Source organism: Chiloscyllium plagiosum, chromosome 50, assembly GCF_004010195.1.
Source record: "Chiloscyllium plagiosum isolate BGI_BamShark_2017 chromosome 50, ASM401019v2, whole genome shotgun sequence".
Taxonomy (NCBI): Eukaryota; Metazoa; Chordata; class Chondrichthyes; order Orectolobiformes; family Hemiscylliidae; genus Chiloscyllium; species Chiloscyllium plagiosum.
In genome coordinates, this window is record NC_057759.1 from 888,397 (window position 1) to 896,386 (window position 7,990).

Genomic DNA, 7,990 nt, shown 5'->3' on the forward strand with positions numbered 1-7,990 from the left:
AAACTTCCTGCCTGAGTTGTTGTTTTGTAAATTTACTGAGTGATTAACATCTTCACGAGAGGGTAGAACACAAATGTACTGCAAGGATTGATTTTGGGTCCACTGGTGCTTGTCGTTTATGTAAATAATTCGAATGAGAAAAGAGATGTCACAGTTAGCAAATTTGTGGCTTTCACCAAAATTGGTGGTACAGTAGATAGTGAAGGATGTTATCTAAAATTGCAAAAAGATCTTGATCAGATGAGCCAGTAGGCCGAGAAGTGACAAATGGAGTTTAATTGAGACCAAAACAAGGTGTTGTGTTTTTGGTAACACACACCAGCACGGGATTTACACAATTAATGATTAAACTCTTGGGAGTGTCGTCAAACAGGGACACCTAGCAGTACAGGTACATAGTTCCTTCAAAGACATACCTTAATTGGTCAGAGTACTGAGTGCAGGAGGTATGATGTAATGTTATAGCTGTGCAAGATACTGGTAAGGCCACTTTTAACGTACTGCATACAATTCCAGTAACTATGTTATGGAATAAACAAAAAAAATGCAAAAAAAATTTGCAAAGATGTTACCAAAACTGGAAGGTTTGAGTTATAAGTAGAGACTGGAAAGAGAGGGATTTTTTCATGAGGGCTAGAGAAGGTGAATAGCTAAGGTTCTTTTCCGTGTAGGGGAGTTTAAAACTGGAAGTCAGAAGTTTAAGGTGAGTGGTAAAAATTTAAAAAGAAACGAAACTAATGGTCATTTGTTTTCTCACAGCAGCTGGTGCATATTGTGGAAATGAGATGCAAGAGGAAGTGATAAAGGGTGTAAAATTGCAACATTCCAAATGCATTTAGATGGTGCATAAATTGGAAAATTTGAGAACAATATGGGCCAAATGCAGGCAAATGGGACTAGTCAGTTGAAAAAACCCGGTTCTGGTGAACAGCGCCACCATCTCCAGGGCAGTTAGGAATGGGCAATTGAAACTGGACAACCTAGGATCACCCTCATCCTACGAATGAACGAGAAAACCTCCAGAGATTTCCCAGATAGAATGTGATACAATAGCAATAGAAAGGACATTTAGTTGTTTAAAGAATAGGTTGTGTTAACTGATCTTTTTAATGACAGAAATCTTTACATTAGCTTTAAACGATAAATTATGCCCAAACTGTCAGAGAACAGTTGCAACATCAGGTTTGAGTGCAAGGAATTGATGAAAGAGAAGAGAAAATTACGATCTCAAAATGCTCAAATAAATACAATTTACTGTGAATTCTGTAAACTAAAAATTAAAACAAAACACAAAAAATGCTGGAGAACATCAGCAGGTTTGGCAGCATCCGTGAAAAGAGAGACAGATTTAATGCTTTTAGTTCGATAAGACTCTTCCTCACAACTGCGGTGAAAGCTTACCACAATGATAATTAAGTATCTGATTTAATGAGAAATTCACCATATTAAGCAAAGATTGATACATAAGCTCAGGAACATCAATCTCTATGCTCTCATTGAAAAAACGATTTCGATTTTATTTCAGAAAGAAGTAAAGAATATTTCAACCAATCCTCATCTGAGAAAATTGACAATAAGAAAATATAATGACATGATCTTTCACAGATACTTGACAACTTATGACTTCTGATCAGCCAGAATAGTCAATTAGATATTTATCATGTGCCACTGAAACCATTAATCAGTAAGGCCAACCTGAATGCAATGAAATTATTGATCTTGGTGTGCGTTGTGATTTGGAACATTGTCATAAAGCAATAGTCATGTTGACCAAGATACATGAGAAATTCTGTGTTGTCCTGCTTCTAATCGACCTTGGAGAGGCCTTGCACAATTGGATTGAGATAACGATCTGGGGTAAACCGTTGCAACCTAAACTGAACAGGAAATCCAAAGCCATCGTGCATCCAGGCTTGCTTTTATACCGTCAAATTTCCAAATGTAGCACACTTCTGTTTCATTATTGGTTGAAGTCCGAAATGAACAAATTAACATTGGGATTTGAGTTTAAGTCAGATACAAGTTTAGTGGGGAGCACAGAATAAAAAAGGAATGTTGGCCTTCATTTCAAATGGAATGCAATCGAAAAATGAGCAACTGTACATAACCACGCTCATTAGACCATGGTTGAATAATAAACAAAAAGTTATATTTGGACTTGTGCCTCTTATCAAAAAGAAAAGTAGAAGTCGAAGTCAGCCAGCTAACTGAGCTAACCGATTCTTCCAGTGAACATACTGCAGGTAGAATGGCGGACAGGCTAACGAAATTTCAATCGATACTAACTGTTCCCTAGTCACAGATGAGAAAGATGCACGCAAGCACAGTAACCTGTGTGAGTGTAGCATGCATGGGGGGAGTCATGGCGAAGGAGCAGTGGTGTGTCATGTGGCTCCCGGACCATTAACAATCCCGGAGGAAGAGGGGGCCGTTAGATTCGGTGGATGGATGGAAAGGCTTTATAAAGATGTGAAGGAAGCTGCAAACGTCAATGTGATCTCCTTATGTCTCTGTTTGTCGCCATTGGCGAAGTTAAAACTGTAATTCACTGTCTCCATCTGGTTTGGGAACAATGGACGCTAGGGCACAGACACGTTGGGAATGTTTGTTGGGGAGTGGGAATGCGGTGCCGTCATGTTTTTAGGGGGCGATATTGTTCATGACTGGGAGGAATTTTCCACAAGTTGCTTAGAACGGGGATAACTTCTCCATGAAAAAAAAAAAATTGTGATTTGAGCATGGTACAAGTGGGCAGATGCACAGTCGAGAAAGTATAATGTGGATAAATTTCAGGTTTTCAACTTAGTAACATAAACAGAAATCCAGTTTATTCTTTTCCCAACTATTAACTGGAGTAGTCATCGTGTGAAACGTTGAGATGAAGTAGAAATCTTAGCATGCATCCAAGGCAGGTTTTCAAAGTGAGTATAAGCAAAGCCCTACAAGAGAAGGAGCAGTATTGGACCTAACGTTTTGTAATGAGGCCGAGCAATTGTTTGAAATATAGTAATTTGTAGACCGCAATCAGAACTCAGTTATAATCAAGATTGTGATGGATAAGGTTGGGCATGAAATCAAAGTTCTTAACTGGTGGAAGGACAAATGTGATTTGGCCAGAGTAGACTAAATGCCAAATCTGCGGGATAGATTGAAGAAGGAAATCCGGAGAGTTCCAATGAAGCCAAATGATGGGAACAACAAATCACGTGAACCCTGTATTTGCAGGGTTGGACAAAAAGAAAATTAGTCAATTAGAAAGTACTGAAGGTTCAACACATCAGAATCTCAAGAGGAGTACCCGATGTGCAAGGAATAACTTGAAAAGGAAATTATAGGAAAAAGGGCGCATGAATTGATTATGACAGTCAAAATAAAGGAACGTGGCAAGTTACTTTACAATTACCTTCACAGAGATGCGCACACGCACACATTCTCTTCTAACTCATTAATTATATCGTCAACGTAAGGACCCCAACGCTCATTCCTGTCGTACACCACTGAAAAGCAGCCTCCAGTCACATAAACAGCCTTCTACCACATCCCTCTGTTTGCTGCTAATAAGCCAATTCTGGATCCAACTTGCTAAGTTACCCAGAAAGCCACGTTGTTTTTCCTTCATATCATTTGTCTTCCATTTATAACCTTGTCAGAAGCTTTGCTGAAATCCATTCCAAACACTTGGTCACCTCCTTGAAAAATTGCACCAGATTCGTTCATCTTGCCAAGTTAACTTCGATCCCATGAGCCTCTACCATCTTTATCAGTTTCCCATATGGAACTGTGCTAATGGCCTTGTGAAATACATATAAAAGACATGAACTGCTCTCCCCTCATCAAAACACTGGGTCACCTAGGATGTAGGTACATAATTCTAAAAGGGGGTATAGGTGGTTCTTGAGTAGATTCACATCGGGGATGAAGAGGTAATGGAGATTTTGGAAGGTTTACAAGTGGGGAGTGGACAAATCCCCAGGTTTAGATCAGTTGGGTCCCACGCTGCTGTGAAAGATGAGGGTGCAAATTACTAGGCCTTTAACGGAGTCTCCTACATTCCTTTTATTGGATAAAGGGTAGGTGCCAAAGGACTGAGGACAGCTAACGTACTTTTACCTTTCAACAATGTGAGAAGATTATAGATCAGGAATTACAGACTAGTATGTTTACCTCAGTGGTACTATCACATCAGGGAAACGGAGGAAACCGGAGCGCCCGGAGGAAACCCATGCAGACAAGGGGAGAATGTGCAAACTCCACACAGTCAGTCGCCTGTTTAGTGCCGTGTCCCTTATTGCTTGTGATATTCGGTAATGGTGAGTATGAGATTGTGAAATAGATGATAAGTACGATTTGTAGCTCATGTTGAGGTTCTGGGTGTAGGCCTGCTCGCTGAGCTGTGAGACGTTGTGTCACACTACTACTACTGGGATGATGTCATTTCCTGTGGTGATGCCATTTCCTGTGGTGATATTATTTCCCATTCTTTTTCTCAGAGCGTGGTAGACCTCATTTATCTCCACTGAGAAAAAGATCAGAAAATGACATCACCACATGAAATTAAATCATCAACCTAAAGGAACCCAAACATTTAAATACAAAGCAGGAATCTGCAACAGTATTTCGTCTGGAGGCCCACTGAAGATGTTACCTAGTAGGATGACGAAACGTCTGGAAATGAACCTTCCAGCTCACCGATAAACCGACATCCATTATAAGTAATTTGGGGATGATGCAAAAGCTGGCTGGATAGTTGATTATGAGGGTGAAGGTGTTAGGTTACAGGAAGATGTAAACAGATTGTTTAAATGGGCAGATCAGTGGCCGTTGAAATTTAAGCCTGATAAATATGTGGTGATGTATGTTCGAAGAAGGAAGTGCTCAATGAATGGCAATGCACTAGGAAGCTCAAAAGAACAGAAGGATCTTGAAATGTTTATCTATGGAATCCTGAAGTTGGCAGGACAGGTTGTAGGATGAATAACATATGGAACATTTTATGCCTTTATCAGTCATTGCATAGATTGCAAGAGCAGGGATATCATGTCAGAGACATATATAACTTTGGTTTGGTCATAACTGGAGTACTGTGTGCAATTCTGGTCACCACATTATAGGAAGTACTTGAATGCACTGGAGAGTGTGTGAAGGGTTTTCACCAGGATATTGTACAGGTAGGATCATTCCAGTAATGAAAATATGCTGGATAAGCTCAAGTGGAAATCTTTGCAACAGAGAGGTTGAGGGGGAATCTGATAAAGGTGTGTACGATTATGGACGGCTTGGAAAGGGGGAATAGAAAACAGGTGTTTCCCTTAGTTGAAGCGTCAATGGCAAGTCAGCATAATTTTAAACTGAAAGTCGAATGGTCGACAGGGAAGATGAGGCAAACCGTTTTCAACCAGAAGGACTGTTTTGTACTTTATGGGAATGTAGTTCAGGCGGGACTATTAAAACTTACATCGAGGAGCACTTGTGTCACAAATCTCAAGGCTATGGGCCTAGCGGGGAAATTGACGCCCATATAGGAAGCAGAAGATTTTTGGTGATACAAACTAGAGGGATTGATGTGGCCTCTTCTGTTCTGTATGATTCTATGATTCTAGTTCTCCTGAGTAAAGACGATATGAAGTATGATTTAACACGCTGGCTCCACGCAGAGATCGACCCCTTTATCCCTAATGCCTGGTTCTTTTCTTCGCCTTGATATCCCTGTAGAATATTTTAGGATTCTGCTTGATTGTACCTGACAGTGTTTTCTTGTGCCTTTCTTTGTTCTCCTCATTTCTTTTGTAAGTTCCCCCTTGTGCTTTCTGTTATCCACTGGGGCCTACATTGCTTTGCTCCCATTGCACCTGTTGAAAATTTCCTAGTCTGTGCATTCAGATTCACATCAGCCTCTGAGTAAAAAAAAAATAGATTTTCCAAATCTCCTCCAAACCTCTTGCCTTTCATGTTAAAAGTATGCCCATTTTTATTTGAACCTTCAATGAAAGTGAACAGCTGCTTCATTGTGATTAACCAGTTTAGCTGAAATCTTTGAGAAGTGACGAGCTGTGAATAAATGTAGTCTGATGATATATTGTACTTGGATTTCAGGAAGGCATTTCACAAGGTACTATGTTCAAAAAATAGAGGCTATTGGTTTTGTGGTAGTAAACCAGCCTGAATGGCTGGCAGGAAGCAGAAAGTATTCATTGATAGGGGCTATTTTAGATTGTCAGAATGTCACGGTTGGGGACCCACAGGGTTCTGCTGAGCCCACAACTTCTTACAGTTTGTATCAATGATTTAGTTGAAGGGAATAAACTCCTGGTGCTTACATTTTGAGATAGTACAACGTTGGGAAGGAAATATTGTTGTTAGGAAGACTTAATTTGTTGGCATTCAGTTTGTGTTATTGTGTGAATGAAATTTTCAGGTGGATTGTAATTTAGGAAATTCAGAAGTTGTTCCTTCCAGAAAAAAAATAGGAAAAGCAATCAGGAGGACAATAGCAAACGTCGAAGCTGTAGAAGGATTTTGCTGTTCTTGTGAGTGTGATCTGATCCACAAAACAATAGTATTTAATTACAGGAAGTAATGAAGAAGGCAAATGGAAGAAGGCTGATCATTTCTCATGAAAGGAAGTGAACAGAAAAGAAAGGAAATCATGATTAAGTTATACCAGCATTGGTGAGAGCATATTTTCAAAAGAGTGTACATGTTTGGTCTCCATACAGTCATAAAGCACAGAAACAGACCTAGACACTGTCCAACATGTCCATGCTGAGCATAATCCCAATCTTAACTAAACCCAACTACCAGCCCCTAGCCCATATCCACGCAAAGCTTCCCCATTCATGTACTTACCTTAGTGTTTTTTAAATGTTGTAACTGTGCCCACATCCATTTTTAAAAAATTCCCAATGACGTTTTAAATTTTCTCTCCTCTCACGTTAAAAAATATGCACCCTCGTCTTGTAGTGCCCCATCCAAAGTCATGGACACTACCAACAACCCTATTTATACCCTCAGGATTTGATAAACTTCTATTTTAACACCTCTCAACTTCCTAAGCTGCAACAAAAAATATCCCAGCCTATCCATACTTTCTTTATAACTCAAAGCTTCCATAAACAGCAACAGTCTGGTAAAACTCTTCTGAACCTTTGCTAGCTGACAAATATCCTTACCATAACAGGCTGACCAGAACTTGGTGCAATACTCAAGAAGACGCCTCATCGTTGTCCTGTGCAAACTCAATGTGATTTTCCAACTTCTGCATTCGAAAGACTGAGCAATGACGGCAAGGTACTAAATGCCTCCTTTACTACCCTCTCTATATAAGGTGCAAAGTTTTCAGAATTACGTACCTGAACGCCTAGATTCATCTGCCCTACAACATCACCCAAGACACGACTGAATTGTCTAAGCCCTGACGCTGTTTGTTGTACCAAAATACAATCAGTCACATTTACCCAAATTGAGCTCCATCTGCCATATTGACCCATTCGATCAAGATGCCTGTGTAATCTTAGAAAGCCTTCTTCAGTGGCTTCTATGCCAGCAATGTTGCTGTCGTGTGCAAACTTACTCACCACACTTTCTATATTCTCATCCAAATTGTTTATCGAAATGACAAACAAAAGAGGACCTGGAATCAATCCCTTTGGGACACTGCTGAAAGGCCTCCAGTCCGAAAAGCAACCTTGTACCACGATCTCCTGGAGGTAAGCCAATTATTCACCAATTGACAAGCTCACTTTAATCCCATGCGACCTAACTTTACTAATTAGTCGACCATGTGGACTCTTGTCAGAGGCTTTACAATAGTACAAGTAAACAATATCTACTGCTTTGGGTTATCTTTTGGGTAACTTCCTTCAAAAAACGTAATCAAGTTTATGGGACATTATTTCTCTACACGAAACCAAGATAGCTGCCCTTACTCACTTTGTTTCGCTAAATGTTCGTAAATCGTATCGTTTGTAACCACCTCCCACATCTTTTGGGT